Here is an 11904-nt window from a genome sequence, read left to right on the forward strand (position 1 = left end):
AGATCACTAAGCTTGTGGCAATTTGTTGCAACAGCCATAGGAAAGCTAATACAACTTCTAACTCCAAACCAGAGACTCATGCCAAGAATATAAGCCTGGAAGGAAGGAGACCAAGGTCTTATTTTAGGCTCTGCCATTGACTTGCTATGTGACCTTGGGCAAATCCTTGTTCATCCTCTCTGGGGCTTCAGTTTTCTCTTCCCAAAAGCAAAGAGGCTAAGACTAAACATAACCAGTGTTACAGATTCTTTCCAGCTGGGACACCCAGCCAATGAGGACAGTGATAAATTCAGTGGAACACTCCTGGAAATAGTTTTCTTTTTACTAATTCAAGGTAGTGTGAAGCCACAGAATACCTGTCACCCACACATCAGTACTCTAGAGCCCTGCTCTCTTGGTGACTACTTTTGCACATCCGATGGGCCATATTTGCTCTAAGACAGTTATGGTGAGCCATTGGGTTTGTGTGGTGGGATATGTTGTGTCTTTGGTGAATCCAAATTGAACCTAGGGATTTGGACATGTTCCAGTTTAAAAAAGGCTCACTGCACTGAGGGAAGTTGAGCTTGCAGAGTCACACTGGTGCTCATGCCTTGCCTGTCTCCTTCCTTGAGCTGGGCCTTGCATGAAGTTGGGCACAAGGTAGAATCTTATCTGCTTGTTCCATGTGTATGATGTTTTGTTTGGAGAGCTCAAAGCAACTGGGAAGATGAGATCCAGTCTTTGGATTCACTAATACCCATATCTGATTTCAGGTCTAGAAGGCCAGTGACCAGTGATTTGTTCCAGAACTGTCTCTGGTCTGCAAGGGGCTGCTAGGGCTCAGATTGGGCAAAAAGTCACCCCAATATACTTTATTATAAAAATATCCCTCCCTATGTACCTCCACTTTAATGTCTACCCAAATGCTTAAGGGCAACTTTTATCCTTACCCTGAGCTCATTCTGAATGTGCTTAGTGTTAAAATGTAGATCTGGAGGTGCAAGGGCCCCTCAAAATCATACAGTCCTGTTCCCTGTAAACAAAAAGAACAAAGAGTGTCAATCATCATCCCATTATACAAAGGGTTAAGTCTCATCCCACTGCAGTCATCCACTGACAGTGCACCCTTAGGGGAATTCAGGATGGGAAAAACAGGATGAAGCATTCTGTGCTTTGGATATATGGGTCCCTAGATAGTTAAGGTTCATATTTAAGGAAGAATTTCAATGACCCAAGATTCTTGAATACTCCCATACATAGAAAAGCACTAAAATTATTAATCTGAGAGATCGGTTCTTTGTGATTAACAGTAATCTTGTACCAAGATACATGCTTGACTACATGTACTTCCCAGCCAAAAAATTCATAATATACACTGGCTCCTCCCCTACCACTCAGAGCAGTCCCCTCAGAGTTACTGAGGACTATAGTTTCCCAGGCTATAGTCCTCAGTAAGATCTCTGAATAAAACTCAACTCACAACTTTCACATTGTGTGTTTTTCTTTGACATCCTCAACCAACCATTAACATAAAGATATGGAAACTGAAATGAAGAGGGAAGTTATCTGCCCAGAATCATTTAGTCCTATTCTTTTGTCAATTGGAAAGCAGGGGGATGCAGATGGGGGATGGGAAGGAGAGTCCATGGGGCCAGGAGAGAAGTATTAATTCTGACTATAACTTTTTATTCATGGCCTTGGACTGCACCCCCATCCCTGATGTCCAGGCAACTTTCATTGCACTCAAGCTATGATTGAGTGGTGATGCCATTTTAATTAAATTTCATTAACTCATTAACAAGTTTATGCTAACACTGTAGCTAGAGGACCAGAAGAGTAGCAGGTACTATCTGTATGGCAATGTCACAGCTCCTGAAAAAGGAACTGAGTTTCTCAATCTCTAGCCACAGTATGTAGTACATTTTAGATTATTTAGACCAGTATTCACACTTAAAAACATGTCTGAAGCCAAAGTTTCATGAGAAACATCTATTATCTATGTTTATCTTGTGCTCAGTACTATTCTGAGTACCTTAAATATGGTAACTCACTCAATTCCACAATTCACACAATGACCACTATGCAGTTGAAACTATGAAATTATATATATGTATATATATATAATTTAAATTATATATCTAACTATGTAAAAATAATTAGTAATTACAAATATGATGTAATGGCAATAACTATTCCCTTTTGCAGCAGGAGAAACTGAATCACAGACAAGTCAAGTCAAGTAATAAGTAATTGCCAGAACTGGGATTGACTACCAATTAGTGCATCTTCAGAGGCTGTGCTATTATATTTTACTACCTTTCCTTATTTAGCTTCATTAGAAATGAAGCACTCTGATATTTTATTCTGTTTTGTGTTTTTTTTGTCTTTACATTTATTAGCTAAATTGATTTTCATTTATTTATTTAATTGAAATACAGTTTGTCAACTGAAGAAAAATGCACAACCTAAAAGTTGCAAGTTAAGTTTTATTTTGGGAACTTATTGAGGACTATAGCCTGAGAGACAGCCTCTCAGATAGCTCTGAGGAACTGCTCCAAAGAGGTAAGGGAGGAGCCAGGGTATATAGGAATTTTTGCTGAAAAAAAAATGTAATGGAACATCAAAAGATTATTGCTAATCACAATAACCAGATATCTCAAATTAATTATTTTAGTGTTTTTCTATGTATGGGAAGATGCAAGAGTCTGAGCTCATTGAAATTATTCCTTAGACGTGCATCTTAACTATCTAGGGCCAATATCTAGAGCACAAAATCTTTCCTGTTTTGCTCCATCCCGAATCCCTCTCAGAGTGCACCATCAAGGGGGTGGCTACAGTGGCTGATGGCTTGATGGTGGGCAACATTCGTTGTTTACTGGAATGGCAGGCAACATTCCTTTTCTACAGTTGATGTACAATATTATGTTTGTTTCAGGTGTACCACATAATGATTTGACATTTGCATACATTATGAAATGATCACCACAATAAGTGTTTCATGGTTTCAGTACAGGTTTCCATCCAGTAAATTGATTTAGTAACCTACCAATGGTTCAAAACTATAGGTCTACTCTCCAAGTAGAAGAAAGAAGCCTAGGAAAGGCATGGCCAGCCACCAGCCCCTACCTTACCCCATACTTTCACATACTTCTTCCTGGATTACTTGGGTATTGACAATGGAGTTTAAGTGGAAGAATGAAGAGATTCAATAGTAACAGCCAGTCAGGCCACTGACTTTTCTCTCTGCCCCTTCCACTTTTCCACAAAAGATAAAAGCATGACTTTGGACTACCAATGGGAATACAGTGTTAGGGTTAACTAGTGCTTTACAGAGGAACTAAGGCCATTGAATATGGAGGAAAGGCTTGGTTGAGGAGGGGTGGTGTCACTGACATCAGGATCATTAATCCTTTAGCTATGTCTTGAGATGAGTCATGTTATTTTGAGCCAGGTTTTGTAGGTACTTCTGCAAAGTCCAACTGATTCCTCATATGGCTCCTTTGGATGAATAGATTTGGGAATAGTTTAAAAGTAGTAGCCCTTCCAGAGTATCTAAATAGGCATTTTTCCAAAGAAGACATACAGATGGTCAACAGGCACAGAAAAAAATGTTTCGTGTCACTAATTATCAGTGAAATGCACACCAAAATCAAAATGAGGTATCATTTCACACCTGTTGGAAAGGTTATTATCAAAAAGACAAGAAATAACAAGATTGGAGAGGATGTGGGAAAAGGGGAACCCTTGTATGCTGTTGGTGTGAATTTAATTTGTACAGCCACGATGGAAAACAGTATAGAGGTTCCTCAAAAAATTAAAAATAGAACTACCATATGATTCAGCCATTCCACTTCTAGGTATTTATCTGAAGAATATAAAAACACTAATTCAAAAAGATATATGTACCCCTATGTTAATTGCAGCATTATTTACAATAGCCAAGATATGAAAACAACCTAAGTGTCATTGATGGATGAATGGATAAAGAAAATATGGTATAAATACAATACAATACTACTCAGTCATAACAAAGAAAGAAATCTTGCCATTTGTGGCAACATGGGTAGAACGTGAGGGTATTATACTAAGTGAAATAAGTCAGAGAGAAAAAGACAAATACTGTGTGATTTCACTTATATACGGAATCTAAAACAAAACAAAACAAAACTCATCTACAAATAACAAAATGGTGTTGGGAGAACTGGATGAAGGAAGTTAATTGTACATTGTGGATGTATGCTGACTAAACATTGTGGTGATCACTTTGTAGTGTATACAAATATCAAATTATCATGTTGTACACCTGAAACTAATATAATGTTATATACCAATTTTACCTCAATGAAAAATAGAAAAAAAGTGAAAGTAGGAGCCATTCATCAATTTCACATGGATAAATTCAATTTTAGTCCACTTAGGAGACTCTTCTGAGAATGGTACCAAAAGAATTAAAGCACTTATAACAAACATTCACACTGATGAAAAGCCTCCAGAAATCAAGTGGGGCTAATAATAATAACATGTATGTCAATTTGGTTGGATGCATGAGCTCTCTCTCTTTGGGTGTTTCAGGAAGTAATCTCCTTCTGTTCAAATATGCTAAAAATTAGGCTTTTATATGTTAATGACTGGAACATATTTTCAGTTAACTGACCTTGGTATGTAAAATCTGATTCTTGTCTTCTCTCCTTATGCTCTCAGCCTAGCCACATATAAATGAAATTAGTTTTGAGGAAGGGAGACAAAATGGCAGAGTAGGAGGACCTTGAGCTTACCTCCTCTCACCAGCACACCAAAATCACAACTAATTGCTGGAAAACTATCAATAAAAAAGACTGTAATCTAGCAAAAAAGATATTCTATATCCAAAGACATAAAGAAGGAACCAAGAGACGGTAGGAGGGATGCACTTGCCATATAATCAAATCCCATACCACCTGGACCCACAAACTGGAGAATAATTATATTGCAGAAATTCTCCCGTGGGAGTGAGAGCTCTGAGCCGCACTCCAGGCTGCCCAGCCTAAGAGTCCAGAAACGGGAGGAGGAGTCCCCAGAGCATTTGGCTTTGAAGGTCAGCAGGGCTTGACTGTACAAGCTCCACAAAACTAGGGAAAACAGAGACTCCTCTCTTGGAGGGTGCACACAAGGTCTCGTGCATACTGGAACCCAGGGCAAAGCCAGTGACTTCATAGAGACCTGGGCCAGACCTAACTGCTGGGCTTGGAGGGTCTCCTGGGGAGGAAGGGGGTGGCTGTGGCTCACTGTGGGGAAAAGGACACTGGTGGCAGAGGTACTGGGGAATATTCATTAGTGTGAACTCTCCAGGAAGCCACCATTTTGGCACCTAGACCTGGCCCCACCCAACAGCCTGTAGGCTCCAGTGCTCGGTTGAATCAGACCAAACAAACAAGAGGGCAAGCACAATGTTCTACTCATCCATGGGCAGGCTGCTTAAAGACTTCCTGAGCCCGCAGCCTCCTCTAGACACACCCCTTTATATGGCCCTGCCCACAGAAGGCCAAGACCCAACTTCAACCACCAGTGGTCAGACACTGGCCCCTCCTATCAGGAAGTCTGCACAAGCCTCTAGATCAGCTTCACATACTAGGAGGCAGACACCAGAAGCAAGAGTACTACAATCCGGCAGCCTGTGGAACTGAGTCTGCAAACACAGAAATTTAGACAAAATGAGATAGCAGAGGAATATATTCCAGATGAAGGAACAAGATAAAACCTTAGAAGAAAAACTAAGTGAATTGGAGATAGGCAGTCTACCAGAGAAAGACTTCAGAGTAATGATTATAAAGATGATACAAGATCTCAGAAAAAGAATGGATGCACAGTGCAAGAAGTTACAAGAAATATTTAATAAAGAATTAGAAAATATAAAGAACAACCAAACAGAGTTGAATAATACAACTGAAATGAAAAATACACTAGAAGGAATCACTATCAGAATAAATGAGGCAGAAGAATGAGTAAGTGAGCTGGAAGACAGAATGGGGGAAATCACTGCCATGGAACAGAATAAAGAAGAAAAAAAAAAAAGAAAAGAAATGAGCACAGTTTAAGAGACTTCTAGTACAACATTAAATGCACCAACATTTTCATTATAGGAGTCCCAGAAGGAGAAGAGAGAGAGAAAGGGCGTGAGAAAATATAGGAAGAGATAATAGCTGAAAACTTCCATAACATGGAAAAGGAAACAGTCACCCAAGTACAGGAAGCACAGAGTCCCATACAGGATAATCACAAGGAGGAATACACTGAGAAACATAGTAATCAAATTAACAAAAATTAAAGACAAAGAGAAAATACTAAAAGCAATAAGGGAAAAGCAACAAAGAACATACAAGGGAATCCCCCAAAGGTTATCAGCTGATTTTTCAGGAAAAACTCTGCAGGCCAAAGGGAGAGGCACTTTAAGTGATGAAAGAGAAAAACATGCAAACAAGATTATTCTACCGAGCAAGTCTCTCATTCAGATTTGAAGGAGAAATAAAAAGTTTTACAGACAAGAAAAAGCTAAAAGAATTCAGCACCACCAAACTGGCTTTACAACAAATACTAAAGGAAATTCTCTAGGCAGAAAAGAAAAGGCCACAATTAGAAACGAGAAAATTACAAAATGGGAAATCTCACTGGCAAAGGAAGTAAAGGTAGGAAATCATCCACACACAATATGATATCAAAACCAATAATCATGAGAGAAGGGGAGTACAAATGCAGGATATTTGAAATTAAGAGATCAGCAACTTAGAACAATCATGTATTTATATAGACTCTGATATAAAAACCTCATGGTAACCACAAACCAAAAATCTATAACAGTTATACACACAAAAAAGAAAAAGGAATCCAAACACAACACTAAAATAGTTATCAAATCACAAGAGAACAAAAGAGAAAGGGAAGAAAAAATACCTACAAAAACAAACCCAAAACAATTAACAAAATGGCAATAAAACATACATATCGGCAGCTCTACCCACCACCAGACCCTCCCATCAAGCCTCTTAGATAGCCTCAACCACCAGAGGGCAGACAGCAGAAGCAAGAAAAACTACAATCCTGCAGCCTGTGGAACAAAAACCATGTTCACAGAAAGACAGACAAGATGAAAAGGCAGAGGACTATATACCAGATGAAGGAACAAGACAAAACCCCAGAGAAACAACTAAATGAAGTGGAGATAGGCAACCTTCCAGAAAAAGAATTCAGAATAATGATAGTGAATATGATGAAGGACCTCGGAAAAAGAATGGAGGCAAAGATTGAGAAGATACAAGAAATGATTAACAAAGACCTAGAAGAATTAAAGAACAAACAAACAGAGATGAACAATACAATAACTGAAATGAAAACTAAACTAGAAGGAATCAATAGCAGAATAACTGAGGCAGAAGAACGGATAAGTGACCTGGAAGACAGAATGGTGGAATTCACTGCTGCAGAACAGACTAAAGAAAAAAGAATTAAAAGAAATGAAGACAGCTTAGGAGACTTCTGGGACAACATTAAACGCAACAACATTCGCATTATAGGGGTCCCAGAAGGAGAAGAGAGAGAGAAAGGACCAGAGAAAATATTTGAAGAGATTATAGTCGAAAACTTCCCTAACATGGGAAAGGAAATAGCCACCCAAGTCCAAGAAGCACAGAGAGTCCCATACAGGATAAATCCAAGGAGAAACACGCTGAGACACATATTAAACAAACAGGTAAAAATTAAGACAAAGAAAAATTATTGAAAGCAGCAAGGGAAAAATGACAAATAACATACAAGGGAACTCCCATAAGGTTAACAGCTGATTTCTCAGCAGAAACTCTACAAGCCAGAAGGGAGTGGCATGATATACTTAAAGTGATGAAAGGGAAGAACGTACAACCAAGATTACTCTACCCGGCAAGGAACTCATTTAGATTTGATGGAGAAATCAAAAGCTTTACAGACAAGCAAAAGCTAAGAGAATTCAGCACCACCAAACCAGCTCTACAACAAATGCTAAAGGAACTTCTCTAAGTGGGAAACACAAGAGAAGAAAAGGACCTACAAAAACAAACCCAAAACAATTAAGAAAATGGTCATAGGAACATACATATCAATACTTACCTTAAATGTGAATGGATTAAATGCTCCAACCAAAAGACACAGGCTTGCTGAATGGATACAAAAACAAGACCCATATATATGCTGTCTACAAGAGACCCACTTCAGATCTAGGGACACATACAGATTGAAAATGAGGGGAGGGAAAAAGATATTCCATGCAAATGGAAATCAAAAGAAAGCTGGAGTAGCTATACTCATATCAGATAAAATAGACTTTAAAATAAAGAATGTTACAAGAGACAAGGAAGGACACTACATAATGATCAAGGGATCAATGCAAGAAGAAGATATAAAAATTATAATTATATATGCACGCAACATAGGAGCACCTCAATACATAAGGCAACTGCTAACAGTTATAAAAGAGGAAATCAACAGTAACACAATAATAGTGGGGGACGTAAACACCTCACTTACACCAATGGACAGATCATCCAAAATGAAAATAAATAAGGAAACAGAAGCTTTAAATGACACAATAGACCAGATAGATTTAATTGATATTTATAGGACATTCCATCCAAAAACAGCAGATTACACTTTCTTCTCAAGTGCTCATGGAACATTCTCCAGGATAGATCATATCTTGGGTCACAAATCAAGCCTCAGTAAATTTAAGAAAATTGAAATCATATCAAGCATCTTTTCTGACCACAACGCTATGAGATTAGAAATGAATTACAGGGAAAAAAACGTAAAAAACACAAACACATGGAGGTTAAACAATATGTTACTAAATAACCAATAGATCACTGAAGAAATCAAAGAGGAAATCAAAAAATACCTAGAGACAAATGACAATGAAAACACGACGATCCAAAACCTATGGAATGCACCAAAAGCAGTTCTAAGAGGGAAGTTTATAGCTATACAAGCCTACCTCAAGAAACAACTCAAGTAAACAATCTAACCTTACATCTAAAGGAACTAGAGAAAGAAGAACAAACAAAACCCAAAGTTAGCAGAAGGAAAGAAATCATAAAGATCAGAGCGGAAATAAATGAAATAGAAACAAAGAAAACAATAGCAAAGATCAATAAAATTAAAGCTGGTTCTTTGAGAAGATAAACAAAATTGATAAGCCATTAGCCAGACTCATCAAGTAAAAGAGGGAGAGGCCTCAAATCAATAAAATTAGAAATGAAAAAGGAGAAGTTACAACAGACACTGCAGAAATACAAAGCATCCTAAGAGACTACTACAAGCAACTTTATGCCAATAAAATGGACAACCTGGAAGAAATGGACAAATTCTTAGAAAGGTTTAACCTTCCAAGACTGAACCAGGAAGAAACAGAAAATATGAACAGACCAATCACAAGTAATGAAATTGAAACTGTGATTAAAAATCTTCCAACAAACAAAAGTCCAGGACCAGATGGCTTCACAGGTGAATTCTATCAAACATTTAGAGAAGAGCTAACACCCATCCTTCTCAAACTCTTCCAAAAAATTGCAGAGGAAGGAGCACTCCCAAACTCATTCTATGAGGCCACCATCACCCTGATACCAAAACCAGACAAAGATACAACAAAAAAAGAAAATTACAGACCAATATCACTGGTGAATATAGATGCAAAAATCCTCAACAAAATACTAGCAAACAGAATCCAACAACACATTAAAAGGATCATACACCACGATCAAGTGGGATTTATCCTAGGGATGCAAGGATTCTTCAATATACGCAAATCAATCAATGTGATACACCGTATTAACAAATTGAAGAATAAAAACCATATGATCATCTCAATAGATGCAGAAAAAGCTTTTGACAAAATTCAACACCCATTTATGATAAAAACTCTCCAGAAAGTGGGCATAGAGGGAAGCTACCTCAACATAATAAAGGCCATATATGACAAACCCACAGCAAACATCATTCTCAATGGTGATAAACTGAAATAATTTCCATTAAGATCAGGAATGAGACAAGGATGTCCCCTCTCACCACTATTATTCAACATAGTTTTGGAAGTCCTAGCCACGGCAATCAGAGAAGAAAAAGAAATAAAAGGAATACAAATTGGAAAAGAAGAAGTAAAACTGTCACTGTTTGCAGATGACATGATACTATACATAGAAAATCCTAAAAATGCCACCAGAAAACTACTAGAGCTTATCAATGAATGTATTAAAGTTGCAGGATACAAAATTAATGCACAGAAATCTCTTGCATTCCTATACACTAATGATGAAAAATCTGAAAGAGAAATTATGGAAACACTCCCAATTACTATTGCAGCAAAAAGAATAAAATACCTAGGAACAAACCTACCTAGGGAGACAAAAGACCTGTATGCAGAAAACTATAAGACACTGATGAAAAAAATTAAAGATGATACCAACAGATGGAGGGATATACCATGTTCTTGGATTGGAAGAATCAATATTGTGAAAATGACTATACTACCCAAAGCAGTCTACAGATTCAATGCAATCCCTATCAAATTACCAATGGCATTTTTTACGGAGCTAGAACAAATCATCTTAAAATTTGTATGGAGACACAAAAGACCCTGAATAGCCAAAGCAGTCCTGAGGGAAAAAAACGGAGCTGGAGGAATCAGACTCCCTGACTTCAGACTATACTACAAAGCTACAGTAATCAAGACAATATGGTGCTGGCACAAAGACAGAAACATCGATCAATGGAACAAGATAGAAAGCCCAGAGATAAACTCACACACCTATGGTCAACTAATCTATGACAAAGGAGGCAAAGATATACAATGGAGAAAAGACAGTCTCTTCAATAAGTGGTACTGGGAAAACTGGACAGCTACATGTAAAAGAATGAAATTAGAATACTCCCTAACACCATACACAAAAATAAACTCCAAATGGATTAGAGACCTAAATGTAAGACTGGACACTATAAAACTCTTAGAGGAAAACATAGGAAGAACACTCTTTGACATAAATCACAGCAAGGTCTTTTTTGATCCACCTCCTAGAGTAATGGAAATAAAAACGAAAACAAACAAATGGGACCTAATGAAACTTCAAAGCTTTTGCACAGCAAAGGAAACCATAAACAAGACGAAAAGACAACCCTCAGAATGGGAGAAAATATTTGCAAATGAATCAACAGACAAAGGATTAATCTCCAAAATATATAAACAACTCATTCAGCTCAATATTAAAGAAACAAACAACCCAATCCAAAAATGGGCAGAAGACCTAAATAGACATTTCTCCAAAGAAGATATACAGATGGCCAAGAAGCACATGAAAAGCTGCTCAACATCACTAATTATTAGAGAAATGCAAATCAAAACTATAATGAGGTTTCACCTCACACCAGTTAGAATGGGCATCATCAGAAAATCTACAAACAACAAATGCTGGAGAGGGTGTGGAGAAAAGGGAACCCTCTTGCACTGTTGGTGGGAATGTAAATTGATACAGCCACTATGGAGAACAATATGGAGGTTCCTTAAAAAACTAAAAATAGAATTACCATATGACTCAGCAATCCCACTACTGGGCATATACCCAGAGAAAACTGTTATTCAAAAAGACACATGCACCCCAATGTTCATTGCAACACTATTTACAATAGCCAAGTCATGGAAGCAACCTAAATGCCCATTGACAGATGAATGGATAAAGAAGTTGTGGTACTTATATACAATGGAATATTACTGAGCCATAAAAAGGAACGAAATTGAGTCATTTTTTGAGATGTGGATGGATCTAGAGACTGTCATACAGAGTGAAGTAAGTCAGAAAGAGAAAAACAAATATCGTATATTAAAGCATGTATGTGGAACCTAGAAAAATGGTACAGATGAACCGGTTTGCA

The sequence above is a fragment of the Eubalaena glacialis genome, chromosome X (genome assembly GCF_028564815.1).
Source record: "Eubalaena glacialis isolate mEubGla1 chromosome X, mEubGla1.1.hap2.+ XY, whole genome shotgun sequence".
NCBI lineage: Eukaryota > Metazoa > Chordata > Mammalia > Artiodactyla > Balaenidae > Eubalaena > Eubalaena glacialis.